A 16,799-nucleotide genomic window follows, 5' to 3' on the forward strand; every position below is an offset into this window, starting at 1 on the left:
CATTGCATTATTCTCTTTAATATAATCAGATCTAAATATAAAGGCTCTAACCATACAAGTACTAAAAGAAAACATGGTTGCATTGCTTATTAACCTCAGTGTAGGGAAATGCTTTCTAACTATGACTCAAAATCCAGAGACAACAAAAGAAAAGATTGATAAATTAGACTACAAAGTTATTTTGCACATCCAAAACTACTACAAAAATGTCAAAATACAACTGTAAAACTAGAATATAATATCTGTGACATATACTACAGACAAGGAGCTACTATCTCTAATATGTAAAGGAGAGAAGAAAGGGAATGTAATAGAGAAGTATATAAAGAATTACTAGCTTAATAATTTTGTGAAAGAGATAGACTGAGAAACCCAAAGGTCTCATTAAACCCCAAGAGGAATAAATAAGAAAACAGAACTAGGTAAAATCTACCTGAACTTTTCTCAGAAATATCAAAGGAAAAAAATCAAATAAATCAAATATTAAATATGCTGAAAGTAAGAAAAATGTCAACCTAAAATTATATACCTAATGAAAATATTCTTCAAAATATGTCTTCAGATAAATGAAAACTGAGATAATTTATTGCTAGGAGAACTTGAATACAAAAATTTAAAAAAGAAGTCCTTTTGGCTAAAGGGAAATTATACCAGGTACAACTCAAATATACATGAAGGATAAAAAACACTATTCATGGTAAATATATGGAAAACTGTTCACTAGTATTTAGTATTTTCTTTTCTGAAATAAGTTTTAAAAACATACTCATTCCAGGGGGAAAACACTATAATGTATATAGATGAATATATACATATATATATATATATATATATATATATATATATATATATATATATATATAGACCATGATGACCTAAATCACTGTTCAACTGGTCACCATGCAGTGCTAGCATAGATGCATAGACACAGGTAAAGTCTATGAGTGAACTAAAAGTGAACAAGACAAATGGACAAATGCTTGCCTTCACGGAGCTCACACTGTAAGAAGGTTAGTTCAGGGATGAGAATTCAAAATTGCCATCAGCACAGACCTGAAGTGCCGCTTCTCAGAGTGGCCAGAGATACACCTGGTAGCACTGGGGGTGTGACTGAATGGCTGGTGCCAACGTGAAGGCAGGGCCGTTCTGGATTTCCCAGAGGAGCCAATAGCTGCCTAGGAGGTGGAGCTTTTGATGCTGACTGGCATAGAAGTCGACTAATCAGAACCTAATTTGGGTGAACTATGAAGACAGAACCTAAGGTGGGAGCTGAGGAGGGGTTTTAAGGGCAACAGCTGTTTGGTGTAAGGTGTAAGAAAGCGGTTCAACCCTAACAAGTTTGGCTCAGTGGATAGAGTGTTGGCCTGTGGACTCAAGGGTCCCAGGTTTGATTCCAGTGAAGAGGATGTACCTTGGTTGTGGGCACATACCCAGTAGGGAGTGTGCAGGAGGCAGCTGATCGATGTTTCTCATCGATGTTTCTAACTCTCTATCCCTCTCCATTCCTCTCTGTAAAAAAAAAAAAAAAAAAAAAAAAAAAAAAAAAAAAAAAAAAAAAAAAAAACAAGAAAGAAAGAAAGAAAGAAAGAAAGAAAGAAAGAAAGAAAGAAAGAAAGAAAGAAAGAAAGAAAGAAAGAAAGAAAGAAAGAAAGAAAGAAAGAAAGAAAGAAAGGAAGAAAGAAAAAGAAAAAAGAAAGTGGTTCAATTTTTTAATGACCAGTTTGGCAGTATAGTGCATATGGCTGGCTATCAGTCCAGATATAGGGGTTATGTATTTTTGTCTGCCAAGAGCATCTTCTTCTGCTGAACAAGGCTCCCCCGCCCCCGCCATTTAAGCAATCCTATCCTATATAATCTATCTATATTAATATAAAGGTAATATTATCAGACCAGTTTGACTGGTGTCCAACATCCTTCCAGACAAAGCCATGGTAATGAGGGCAGAGACAGTTAGGGGTGATCAGGCCAGCAGGGGAGAGCAGTTAGGGACGAGATCAGGCTGGCAGGGGAGGGCAGTTGGGGGCATTAGGCAGGCAAGCGGGTGAGTTAGGAGCCAGTGGTCCTGGATTGCAAGAGGGCTGTCCGACTGCTGGTTTAGGCCCGATCCTTCATAAACCGACAGTCGGACATCCCCTAAGGGGTCCTGGGTTGGAGAGGGTGCTGGCTGGGCTGAGGGACCCCTCACCCCTGCATGAGTTTCATGCCCTGGGCCTCTAATATATATCTAATCTAATAAAAGAGAAACATGCAAATTGACTGCACCTCTGCTATGCCCAAAGCCATGCCCACCAGCCAATCAGATCAACTAAATGCAAATTAACCCAACTAAGATGGCGGCCAACAGCCATGGAGTTGGAGCAAGCAGGAGGCTTGGTTGCCCTGGCAATGGAGGAATCCAAGATTTCTGCCTGCCCTGGCTGGCTGTGGCATCCACTCAAGGCAACAAAGTTTCAATTATAGAAGATTAATAAATCCCAGATACCTGCTTCCAGCCAGCCTCCACTGGGAACTTGGGTGGCTGGTAGCTGTGGCCAGCCTGCAAACAGCCATCAGCCCATCACCCAGGCCGGCCACAACCTCATGGGGTGAGGGTCCCTGCTGGGGGGCTTAGCCAGCCTGCAAACAGCCATCAGCCCCTCAACCAGACTGGCCAGGCACTCCAGCAGGACACCCCCAACCTGAAGAGGGTGTGGCCAGCCTGAAAATGGCCCTCAGCCCCTCACCCAGGCTGGCCAGGCACCCCAGCAGGACCCCCACCCTGATCCGGGACACCCTTCAGGGCAAACCAGCCAGCCCCCACCCATGCACCAGGCCTCTATCCTATGTAATAAGAGGGCAATATGCAAATTGACCCTAACAGCAGAACGACTGGGAATGACTGGTCACTATACACACACTGACCACCAGGGGCAGACGCTCAATGCAGGAGCTGCCCCCTAGTGGTCAGTGCGCTCCTACAGGGGGAGCTCTGCTCAGCCACAAGCAAGGCTGATGGCTGCCAGTACAGCGGTGGTGGTGGGAGCCTCTCCTGCCTCCTCAGCAGTGCTAAGGATGTCCGACTGCAGCTTAGGCCTGCTCCTGGCTGGCAAGTGGACATCCCCCAAGGGCTCCCGGGCTGCCAGAGGGATGTCCGACTGCCAGCTTAGGCCCAATTCCCCGGGGAGCAGTCCTAAGCCAGCAAGTGGTCATCCCCCGAGAGATCCCTGACTGTGGAAGGGCACAGGCCAGGCTGAGGCCCCCCCCACCCCCGAGTGCACAAATTTTTGTGCACCGGGCCTCTAATATATATATCCTTAATATGGAAATAGACTGAATGGTGGAACAACCAAACAACCAAACAACCAGTCGCTATGACATGTGCTAACCACCAAGGGGGGTGGTGTGTAGACCATGGCAGGCATCAGACGAGGCTGAATGGTGGAGCAGGTGAGCAGGGGTATCAGACCAAGGAAAGGTGCCAGTCGTTGTCATTGGGGCAAGCCTCTGGTGGTTACTGAAAATTATTTGCTCCTGTGTGCTGCGGTCCTACCAGGCACTTGCAACTGCTGCCAGCACCAGAGCTGCCACTCACACCCGCTGCCAGTGCCCGACACTGGCCTCAATCACCCTTCAGGGCTTCTCCACCTCCCCCTACTCCTGAGGGATGATCAGGTCTGTCAGCCAACCCTCGTATCTGCTGCCGGCAAAGGCCCTGCTTGTACCCTCTGCCGGTGCTGGAGCTGCTGCTTGCAATCACTACTGGCACCAACCCCACTTGCACCCACAGCTGGCACTGGAGCTGCCGCTCACACCTGCTGCCGGCGCCCAGCACCAGTCCCGATTGCTCAGTGCCATCAGTGGGTGCAAGTGGCGGCTGCCAGCTCCAATCATACCTGAGGGCTTCTCCACCTCCTTCTGCTCCTGAGGAGCAATCAGGCAGCAGCTGCTGCTCACACCTGCTGCTGGTGCCGGCCCTAATCACTCCGGTGCCATCAGCACATGGGAGCAGTGCCAGTGGGAGCAGGGCCACAACAGGAGGGGCTGGGCGGAGGCGTGGAGGATGGGCTGAGACCTGCCCCAGTGCCCACTGCTGCCTTGCAGCCCGAAGTTCCTTTCAAGGTGCAAAAATTCATGCACTGGGCCCCTAGTACTGTAATAACAGCATATATAATGGGTGGGACTAAATACTTCTTGAATTTTATGTGATATTGATTCTGAGAGAACTTTATATTTTAAGGATGAATATTTTAATTCATGGAATAATACAGTTAAAATTAATGCAGCCCTAGCCAGTTTATCTCAGTGGTTAGAGTGCCAGCCCTCAGACTGGAGTGTTGCAGGTTTGATTCTGATCAAGGGCTTTTACCTTGCTCAGTTGCGGTTCCTGGCTCCATTCCTTGCCACAGTAGGGGTGCATGTGGGAGGCAACCAATAAATGTGTCTCTCTCACATCAATGTTTCTCTCTTTCTCTCCCTCTCCCCTACTCTGTCTCTCTAAAATTCAGTGGAAAAAATATCCTCATGTGAGGATTAACAGCAACAAAAAATAACAATAATGCAAAGTATAATTGCTAAAGGCCAATAAATAAATTCTAATGGGATTTGAAAACTTTTAAATAATCAGAAGGAAGGCAGTTAAGCAGAACATAAAGCAAAGGAAGGATGGAATAAATAGAAAAATAAATAGCAAAATGATAGATATGAAAAAGAATACCAGAAATAATATAATGATCAGTCAATTCATCAGAAAAACATAAAAATAACAAATCCTATATAATAAAAGGCTAATATGCAAATCGACTGAATGGCAGAATGACCAATAGCTATGATGTGCACTGACCACCAGGGGGCAGACACTCTATGCAGGAGCTACCCTCTGGTGGTCAGTGCACTCCCTCACGGGGAGCACCACTCATCCAGAAGCTGAGCTCATGGCTAGCAAGCGCAGCAGTGGTGGTGGAAGCCTCTCCAGCCTTTGTAGCAGTGCTGAGGATGTCTGACTGATGGCTTAGGCCTGCTCCCCCAAGGGCTCCCAGACTGCAAGAAAGTGCAGGTCAGGCTGAGGGACCTCTGCCCCCAGTGCAGAATTGCGTGCACCAGGCCTCTATTGTATATATAAAAATTAAAAGAGCTTCAAAATGCATTATAATGAGCTGAACTGTGTCCTACTCCAAAAGAAGATATGTTTAAGTCCAAACCCCCAGTATCTCAGAATGTAACTTATTTTAGAAATAGGGTCATTGTAGAGATAATTTGTTATATTAGCATGAGGTCATAATGGAGTAGGTTGAGTAGAAGATAGCCATATGAAGATACTGAGTCGCAGGGAAAATACCATGTGAAGATGGAAATAGATATTGGAGTGATAGGTCCACAAGCCAAAAATGGCCAAGGATTGTTGGCCATCACCAGAGGTTAGGAGATAGGCCTGGAACAAATTCTCCCTCAGATCCCTTAGAAAGAATCCATACTGTAGGACTCTGAGTTTGGATTTCTAACCTCCATAATGTTTGACAATAAATTTCTGTTGCTTTTAACCACCCAATCTGTGCTACTTTGTTATGGCAGCCTTAGAAAACTAATATATACATGAAGCAAAAAAGTGACAATCAAAAAAGCAGACAAATCCCAAATTTTGAGTTTTCACATACCATGACCAGTGATTAAAAAAACACCTAAGATTTTCTATGGTGTTTTGACTTATAGTCATTGAAGCAATGACTATAAGTGAACTTAGCATAGTCAGTTTACTATGTCAATACACATATAAAATTAATCATATTTCCTTATGCCAGCAATAACAGCACCAAAAGACTGCTATACTGAAAGCTACAAAGTATGGCTGAAAAATATTAAAGATGACTAAATTACAAGGAAATATATACCATTTTCAAAGATTGGAAGACATTACTTTTAAGATATTAATTCTTTCCAAAAGGATATAAAAATACATTTCAATGACAATAATCACCCTATGAAGCAGAACTCTCATACATCGTCAGTGGGAAAGTAAAACAGTATTATTCCTTTGATATACAGTTTCTTATAAAATTTCACATACCCGGGCTCAGCAATTTTAATTTAGGTGTTTACCAAATAGTAAAGAAAATATATGTTTACAAAAGATTTGTACAGGAAAGTACATTGCAGCTTTATTCCTAATTATTAAAAAAAAAAGCTTTATAAACATTTTTCCATCAATATGTGAATGAATAAACCAGTTGTAATATATTGATAAAATAAAATAAAATTCAGCAATAAAAAATAACAAGTTACTCATTTCTTCTACCATAGGAATGAATCTCACAGATATCATGCTACATAAAAGAAACCATTTATAAAATCGTAAATACTATATATCATTTTTGTGAAATTCTAGTACAGGCAAATATGATCTATGTTGAAAGTTATCATCAAAGTAGTTTTTTTAGGAAGGGGAATTGACTGGGAAAGCATGAGGGAATATTCTGGGATGATGAAAATATTACATATTTTAATATATTTATAGCTTATGCAGTAGGGGAGGGTGGGGGTAAGGGGGGAGAGATCAACCAAAGGAATTATGTGCAAGCATATAGGCCTAACCAATTGACACGGACAACAGGGGGGTGAGGGCATGAGAGGGGGGATAGGGGGTAAAGTGGGGATAAGGACACATATGTAATATCTTAATCAATAAAAATATATATTAAAAAACTTATACAATGAAGATTTTTACATTTGTGTTTAAAAATAAACAAATATTGAACTGTAATTTATAGGGTTACTTTCAGCAGTAGCATGGGCTTAACAATTCTGAAATTACTTATTGTGTACACTAGATGTGTAAATATATTCAAGATAATGAGATGAAGGTTTGCTATTGGATAATGGAGTTGCAGATATGAAAAAAGTATGAATAGAATGTGCCTTGCTGTATTGGACTGGAATTGGAAGTATTAAAATAAACTGTTTGCTAAGAGGGCCAAAAAACAATGAAATGCCAGCAGTATTGAACATACATAGCACTTTGACCTTGGTTTCTAAATATCATTCTTCACTAAAAGGAAGCAGAGATCCTGATAGAAATTACTAATTCTTCTGGGACTGGGGTAGGGAAAATACAAGATGAGCCTGTAACATCCTTTTGCACCAGACACTAATAAATAAAAACTCAAAGACCTATGGACATATGAAAAGAACACAAAAACCTAACTTGGGCAAATATGAACCTCAAAATAAATAATAATATTTAAGGGTTATAACTGATTAAAGAAAATAAAAAATCCATCAATCCATCAACCCATGCTGTTGAATAAGTAAACAATCAAACTGATTAGGATTTATAACTTTCAATGATTAACATATATTATAGAGTAGGAATCATATGTATTATTCATTTGATCTTTTTATAATCATATTGCAAGTTAGGCATAATTATTCTTGTTACACATATTAATAATAGATATTGATATAGTCTATGTATATTGTTTAATAATCCATATGTAATACTATAAAATCAAGTGTTTACATCTTTCCCTATATTACTCTGAATGCCATTTTGCTTTTTCTATACCTTCCTTTCTCTCAATCATTGTTTCATTGAATTTACTTGATTTGAAAAGACTTTAATATGATGAAAATGTGAATTTAAATAAACTTTAAAAAAATAAATGAATTAAAGTATAAAACACTTAACTTTTCCATCTAAAGAAAATTATATTAAGAATATTAAAGTACTCTGTAGTTTGGAAATATTTCAATAGCAAAAAATCTGAGCACTGCCGAAACCGGTTTGGCTCAGTGGATAGAGCGTCGGCCTGCGGACTGAAAGGTCCCAGGTTCGATTCCGGTCAAGGGCATGTACCTGGGTTGAGGTCACATCCGCAGTAGGAGATGTGCAGGAGGCGGCTGATCGATGTTTCTCTCCCATCCATGTTTCTAACTCTCTATCTCTCTCTCCCTTCCTCTCTGTAAAAAATCAATAAAATATATTTAAAAAACAAATCTGAGTACTTTGGAAGATTTTCAATTTTTTGTATGATCTCCTGGTTATTAAGATAACCAGAGTAATCAAAATCAAATACGCCCCCCACAGACACACGTACATATCTCATATAGACTTACTTTACACTCTTGATTTCCAAAGAAATAATTGTAGAAATAACTCATTTTTGAAGCACAGACAGAATGGATGGAGTCTCTCTTTTAAAAATTTTCCCTTTGTGTTTTCAGGTGGCTTCATTGGGTTTTAAATGCAAACTGGCTACTTAAGTTTGTATGCCTAGACCTAGAAACCACACATTTTATTTTAGTTTAAATTTATTTTTCAGTTACACTTGACATATAACATTATATGTTTCAGCTGTGCAGCATAGTGATCAGATATTTATATGCATTACAATGACATCACCCTGATAAATCTCATACCCATCTGGCACAATACATAGTTACAAAAATGTTATTTACTATATTCCCTATACTGTCCTTTATATCCCCATGACCATTTTTATAACTGAAAATTTATACTTTTTAATCCCTTTCACTTTTCTCATGTATCTTAAAACTTGTCCCAGCCAATCTGATTCATCAGTGACCACACTGGATCTATTTGGAATTGCTAAAATAATATAATTTGCAGTGAATTTAGATTCTAAGATAAATGACAACCTAGTCTGCAGAACTCCCAATATATTTAGAATTCCAATAAAAACATTTCCATATTCTCTACAGGTGTGGACAAAGTAGGCTAAATTACCAGCCATCATTATCTAAAATATAAATCATAAGTAAGGATATGAAATAGTAACAATAATAAGACAAAAAACACAAAAATAAATAACAATAATAAATAAATAATATAATAATAAACTCTTCTGCAGACTCACAACTGTAAGCCTACCACTGTAAATGAAATAAATATTTTTGGTTTAAGACAAAACCTTAAAGTTCTGAATTACATTTAAATAAAATTTACATGAAACAAATATAAGGTACATAATTTTACTCATAAGTCTCTCTTTAGATTAAATACAGATAAAGATTTTGTAACTTAGAAATACACACATGAAACCTATATGTTCATGTTGACCAATGTCACCCCAATAAAATTTAGTAAATGAATAATAAAATAGCCAAAAATATTTCAAATTTCTACTTCTTATTGGTATAGCATATAAAAATTGCTTTTGGATTCTAGATTTGCCATTTACCTACTTTAAGAACCCATCATATTTGTGATTTCCCAGACTGAATAGACTCGCAAAAAATATTTTTACAACATTATTTTTTAAATTTATATTTGTTTTTGAAAGTATTACAAATGCCCCATTCCCTCACCCCATTCATTCCTTCCTTCCCCCTTCCATCCCTTCCCAAGACCTTCATCCCACTAGTGTCTGTGTCCATGGGTTATGCATATATGCATATTAGTTCTTTGGTTAATCTCTTCACACCCACCCCTCTCCCCAACCCCTTCCTTTTGAGAATTGTCAATCTGTTGCATGCTTCCATGTCTTTGGATCTCTTTTCTTTATTAGTTACTTTTGTTCATTAGATTCCACATATAAGTAAGATCATATGATACTTATCTTTCTCTGACTGGCTTATTTCACTTAGCATAATACTCTCCAGGTCCATCCATGCTGTTGCAAATGGTAAGAGTTCTTTTTTTTTTTTTACAGCTGCATAATATTCCATTGTGTAAATATACCACAGCTTTTTTATCCATTCATCTATTGATAGGTACTTGGGCTGTTTCCAGATCTTAGTTACTGTAAATTGTGCTTCTATGAACATAGGGATGCATATATTATTTTTGATTGGTATTTTAGACTTCTTAGGATATACTCCTGGAAGTGGGATCACTGAGTCAAATGGCAGTTCCATGTTTAACTTTTTGAGGAAACTCCATCTGTTTTCCATAGTGGTTGTACCATTCTGCATTCCCACCAACAGTGTATGAGGGTTCTCTTTTCTCCACATCCTTGCCAACATTTGTTGTTTGTTGATTTAGTGATGGTAGCCATTCTGGCAGGTGTGAGGTGGTACCTCATTGTCAGCCATCTTTAGTTTTAAACAATGTAAACATTCACCAAGGAAAAGAAAATTTTTTGAAAAGAAAAACTGAATGGGTATACAAAAATGCTGTAAATAACTACCATTAAATATTTTATTTATATAGTTAGAAAGAATGTGAGAGTATAAATACTTTACCTATAAAATACTTTACCTTACCATTTTGCACATCTTATGAGAACTCAACAAAGCTCTAATGTGCTATCTGCAAAGTTCCTAATTTGGACAATTTTATCCCAATTTAACTAAACCTATTATGTTAAAAAAAAAAACATTAATTTTCTATTCTTACACTTTTCTCAGCTAGGTACAACTAATCTTTCTAGTCAGGAACCTTAAAGCTTTTCACTAATAGAAATTCAGAAAAATGTATATTCTTACTCTGCTGTTCTCAACATTAGAAATATATTTTATGAATTCAAGTTAGTAAATATGAGTAAGATTTACCCATTTGCTGCTAAGTGTTGAGCTATTTAGAAATTCCTTAATTTCTAGCTTTAAGAAATTTTTTTTTGTTTTATTTTTTAACAGTAGATATTTTGTTTTCTTGATTACCTACTCTGATTAATATTGATTTCCATCTCAGGGAGAACACTTTGTATAGTATAGGATTGTCGAACTACCATGCTGTATACATTAAACTAATACAAAGTAATATTGCATGTAAAGTATAATTGAAAAAAAATTACAGAAAAAATATATTGAGTTCAAAGAAACAGCCTTGTATGTTTGTGTGTGAGATGTGTGTGTGATCTGTACGCATACCTGAGTGTTCACCAATTAGAGGCAAGCAATACAAAAAAAAGTTTAAAGTGAATCTTTTTCTTTTATGAAAACTTATTCGTTTCTAAATTTTAAGTGGTGTTTAAGTCTAAGATGGCTCAATACATAAACCATGCCTGAAACACTCAAGAATTTTCAATATTCATAGGATTTAAAATGAAGCATTTTACATTCATTGAAGTTTCAAACTCTTTATAGAGTATTTTTAAGTGCAGATCAGGGAATGATCTCTAAGATGAGAAAACGTATCACGAGCAAGGTACTGTCAAAGAATTATATTCAGAAAGCAGAGCCATCTAGTTGTACATGTTTTACTTAGGACTTTTCTTTAAATGTGTTTCCTCCCCCAACTAGAAATAATTAGTATAGGAGAAAAACATGTTTTTTAAAAATATATTTTATTGATTTTTTACAGAGAGGAAGAGAGAGGGATAGAGAGTTAGAAACATCAATGAGAGAGAAACATCGATCAGCTGCCTCCTGCACACCCCCTACTGGGACCCTTCAGTCTGCAGGCCGACACTCTAACCACTGAGCCAAACCGGTTAGGGCCAGATGTGTTTTTATTACATCTTTTCATTGGTATATAGTAATATAATATTTACTATATGGAATTTGCTTAGCTACAAGATGATCATATCAGGTATTTAAGTTTGAGCACCTCTCCCCACACAACTCTCAATCTGTGAGGGATGAGAATTAAGGAATAAATCCCCCTACCCACCTCAGTTGGCTCTGCCACCCCAAATACCAGTGAGGTATTCCCAGCTCATGTTCTACATGGTACCTCACAGGTACCTTGAATTAAGCCCCAGATGTACAGCCTTTTTTGACTTTTTCTCACTTTTGCCTGTATCGTCCTTATTCACTTTGATTCATTTGATCACCTCCCAAATTACCTCTTCTCAATCTTGGTTTCAGCCTTTGCTTTTGGAAGAACCCAAACTAACAAAATCTTTAATCAATTTATTTAGAAAGACAAATTAATAATATCTATAATGCTTTCATCATAAAAGAGAAGGATGTGATATCTTATTTGACTCCTATACATGTCCTTTTCTCTTTGACTTGCAAGAGGAATGCATGGCTTATCTGTGAGGTTTGATCTAATGCTTCAAAACCTCTATGATATACTTCCCTGTAGTAATATTGGGCTCATGCTGAAAACTAAACATTTCTATCTCTTAAAGGGGAGTTTTTGTAGCAAGTTTTCCAAAAGATTAATAGTTTGCAGCTCTGAAAGATTTGTGTAACACTGAAAGGACTTGCATTGATAAATAAAGGGAACAGTGAAGACCGACCTAATGGGGGATGCACACTAGAAGGCTCTGAATGACATTTATAAGCATACAACTGAGGCTGGGTTTACATGTGCCATAAGATTTCGTCATGATTTGACATTTAGCCTTTCTAAAAAGCCAATCATCTTGCCAGGGAAGTACATCTCAATACATTTATCTAAAACCTTTTCAGTCTTCTCACTATAGAGAAGGTCTTCTAAAATTAATCAAATCATTGGTCAATGGCCATTTCCTACAGAATGTAGGTCTCTGTCTCCTAACAGCCGTGACTGGATCATCCCATTTTATGATAACAATTTGGAATATACTAGTAACTTTCAAAGACTGCTTGCCTTTGATCAATGTTGACTTGATAATGGCTTCAAATGAAGGAAGAAAATCTCTTATCATTGCCTTATTTTCTGTGTTCTTCCTCTTTTATCTTCACTTTTTAGTCATTTTGTGTGTATTTGTAGAACTTACACAAGAACTACTTTTGAGCATCACTAATACTCCTTACAGCAAGATCTTTAAGATCTAACTGATCCCATTCTGTTATTCTTATCTGATCTATTGCATTTAAGGAAATATCACCTTTCAGATCTTGCCTGTCAGATATTGTAATACTTTGAATGTTTGCTGTTCTATCAGACACCTAAGACTGTTAGCCTAAGACGGAAGTAAGGTTGTGTAAATACTGTTAGTGTCAACTCTGTTTTGTATTAAATGTTATCCTCTATATTTATTACATTCCAATCAGTTATTTCTGGGCTACTAACAGTTTTAAACTCTCTTGGATTATGCATCTTGTTAACCAAGAAACTTCTACTTAAACATGAGGCTCTGTACTACAGGATGTCTCTAACATGTTTGACACTAGCCCGTTTTATCCACTTCTCTAAAGGAACTATAGGCATTCCACAGAATATCTTCCCCCAATAATCTTACAGGTACACTACCTCTTTGTTTTTAATACTGCAAATTGATAGAATGTAATTTTACATTCTATAATACTTCTAACCAATATTTATATGTGATTTCCCCCTACAACTAAATGCATTTGAAAAATGATGATACAATCTTGAATTACAGTCCTAATTCAATTGGTGTAACATTAGAATCATGGAGAAGTATTTGAAATGCATACTAAGTGTCAACAGGGCAAGGGCCTCTCTGTTGTGTTCAACATCCCTAGATCACTAGTCCTTAGTTTATAGTATGTGTCCAGAAATGTCTTCAAAATTAATTTAAAATTAATTATTGGTGTCAAAAACCTTTTATGTCCTATTCACCCTGAAAAAGCTTATTCTTCCAATATTGCTAAAAATTAGTTTGTATTATTCACATTTCAACTTATATCCCTCCTTTATTCTAACACGGCATGGGGTTATATTACTGCTGCATCATAGATCTCAAAGTAATCTTTGAATTAGCTTGCTGGTATGTGCATGATGCAGTGTATAATAACAGTATTATAATAAAAATAAAATCTAAATCGAAGGAAGAGTTTTGAAAGGGCACTGAAAATTTTATGACTATGGCTCTCTGCAGTCAAGCACGTTATTCAGTGCCATTACCTAGCTGCTAGAAGCGATGTCTTTTTGCTTCTGTGGCTCTCTTGGAAATTCCCCAGCAATCCTTGGGAATCCAAGTATTCTGTTTTATGACCATTGCTCTTAATGTTTGACAAACCAGAACAGAGACTAAAATGATAGAGATATAGACATTAAAAATAAACACTATGTAACTTGATAATGTGTTTCTAGTTTATTATTTACTTCCATGTTTGATGAAGTCTGTTGTAATGTGAATGTGTTGTGTTTAACCACAGCATGCCCTACAACCTAGCATAAAATCAGCATATGTCCCATGGTTCATTTTATAGAAATGTGCGACCACCTCACTTTATTCCAGTTTTACCTTTTAATCCCATTTCAATATTTAAATATCCTCCAAATTAACTATCATAATTTGATTGCTGCCAATTAGCAATTACTTCTTGTTAGCCCCTTTGGCTGAGGACTGGTTCAGCTTCTCTTGTTTTTATTCTCAATGCTCTCTTGAACTCAGTGGCTGGATCTTCCTCCTATCAGTCACTGATTCTGGCAACTGCTACACTAAGACAAGCCCCAGTCCCTAAGGCAGGGTGCGGAACCTTTTTTTTCTGCTGAGGGCCATTTGGATATTTACAAAATCATTTTTGGTCCATACAAAATTATCAACTTAAAATTAGTCTGCTATATTTGCTCAAACATTTATTTAACTCACCACTAATGCCTTAGCAAGGCCAGGTCAAATGATTTTGAGGCCTTTTACAGTTTTCAGGCTGGAGATTCTCCACTCTTGCCCTAAGTGAAAGTGAAAAGTCTCTCTCTCTCTCTCTCTCTCTCTCACACACACACACACACACACACAATTTCCCCTTTAACTATAAAATTCTTTTTCCAGCAAAATATCCAAAATTCTGATTCATAAAATAATAAATAGTAAACCCCAAATGGCAACCTCTGTCAGTTTAGGTCCCCCCAGAAACGACACAAGATAGAAATAGAAAGCGGTTTATTGGGGGAAATGGGGGAAATGCCTATGAAGGAAGAACTGGTAAGGAAGCAGGGTTAGGATAGATATAGGCTGTAAATCAGTTCTGACACTAATGAAAGGAGAGAGGAGAGGAAGGAAGATTAGATAGACTGAATTTCAGATCTTCATACTGCCCACTAACAGAGTCATGCATTGGGCAGCAGCAATGGACATTCTCTAGTATCCGTGTTGTGCTCAGTTATTGCTGGAAGCAGTCCTGAGGAGAGCTTGCCTTCAGCTTAAACATGGTGGTAAATCCCCAAAATGTGGTATCTGGAGACTATCAGCTAACTTCACACTTTGCAGCTGCCACATATTTTAGTATTGAACAATTTATTTATAAAATATTTTGTAAGCATCTAAAATACATGGTTCTAAGCACTAGGGAAACAGCACAACAGTGAGGTGTATTAATAGAAAACAAATAAGTATTTATAATATAATGGATAATGAAAAATGATGTAAAATGTGAAGTAGGTTATTAAATACAGAGATATAATTTACTATTTTACATAGGGTACTGAGGAAAGCCCTTTTTGATAAAGTTACATTTGAGCAGAGACATAAAAGGATGTATGACCAGTCAGAGATAGACCATTCCTGGCAGAGGGGACAATCATTGCAAAGGCTTTGAGGCAACAATATACAACATGCTAAATCATGTAGAGCTTTGTGGGTAATGGAAAGGACTCTGAATTTTGCCCTGAGTAAGATGAGAAGATATTTTGTGCAGAACACTGGTCTATTCAGAGAATAGTTTGGAAAGATCAGTATCAGGGAGAATAGGTTGTGAGAAGGCCAGGATAGAAAAGGAATGGCAGGTGACTTTTAAAAGAATCCAAAAGAGGTAAGATGTATAAGATATCTTCAGATAGTGTTGGTAAACATTGGCAGGGATAAGAATTAGGTTGTATATTTTTTGAAAGTTAAACAACAGAATTTTCTATTTGATATGAGTTATCAGGGAAGGAAAAGAATCAAGAACACTTTTAATATTTTGGCTTGAACAACTGGTAGTGTAGAAATTCACATCCTCTGAGATGAGGAAGACAGATGGAAGAATAGGTTTTAGTATTCAAAATCAAGAGTTATGTTTTTGAGATGTGAGGTTAAAATGCTTTATAACTTTAATGAATAATATTTCCATATAGCCAAAAATATCAACAGTAATGTTATTCTCATAAAGACATGTATTTTAATTAGATCTCTTTAATATTTTTTATATCAGCATTATCATCAAATTTATATTTTAATTTTTCTAGTTATACATAATTAAGTAATTCCTGAATTCTAATAATGTAATTTTTTTTCCTTTTTACTTCTATAAGTTTGAAGATAGAGCTTTATATATAGCTAAACTTAAAAAAAGGAACTGCTGGATGCAGTATTTCTCATTAAAATATCTTTTTAAAAATTTTGTCATCAGAGAATATGTTAGAGAAATGTTTTATTCAAAGATATTTTATCTCTTCAATGACGTTAACAGACATACTGGTAGTTTATTGCTAGATTTGTAATGTCTAAAATTTCTTGAGATATTATAATTATAAGGCATTGAGGCAGAGAGTAGTCATTAATATCTATGCTTTAGTTTGATTTTTTCTATTCCTGATGACAGTAGAATAAGAATGGATTAAAAATGAAAATTGATGAAAAAAACCAGAACCAGAAACATAGAAGCATCGAATAGACTGTCCAACCTATGAGGGAAGGCAGGGGTTGAGGGGGTAAAAGATCAACCAAAGGACTTGTATGCATGCGTATGAGCATAACCAATGGACACAGAGAGTAGGGGGGTGAGTGCATGTGCTCAGGGTTGAGGGCGGCTGGGGAGAGGTCAATGGGGGAAAAGGGAGACTTATTTAATACATTAAACAATAAAGAACTTAAATTTAAAAAATGAAATCAACTAATTAATTATTAATATGGTTCAATTAATGAGGTCAGTCTTTAGCGAATACTGTAAGTCTTGATCTATAAAATCTGAAATAGAATTGTGGACTCTAAGTTGTTTCTAAGCATCTGGCTATAGTGCATTGGAATTTTAGTTTTTAGGACTCAAACTGGTGGTCACTAGATTATGAATGTTCTTCAAGACAGGACATGCATTTTGTTCCCTTT

This window comes from Myotis myotis, unplaced genomic scaffold, assembly GCF_014108235.1.
Source record: "Myotis myotis isolate mMyoMyo1 unplaced genomic scaffold, mMyoMyo1.p scaffold_m19_p_4, whole genome shotgun sequence".
In the NCBI taxonomy this organism is placed as follows: Eukaryota; Metazoa; Chordata; class Mammalia; order Chiroptera; family Vespertilionidae; genus Myotis; species Myotis myotis.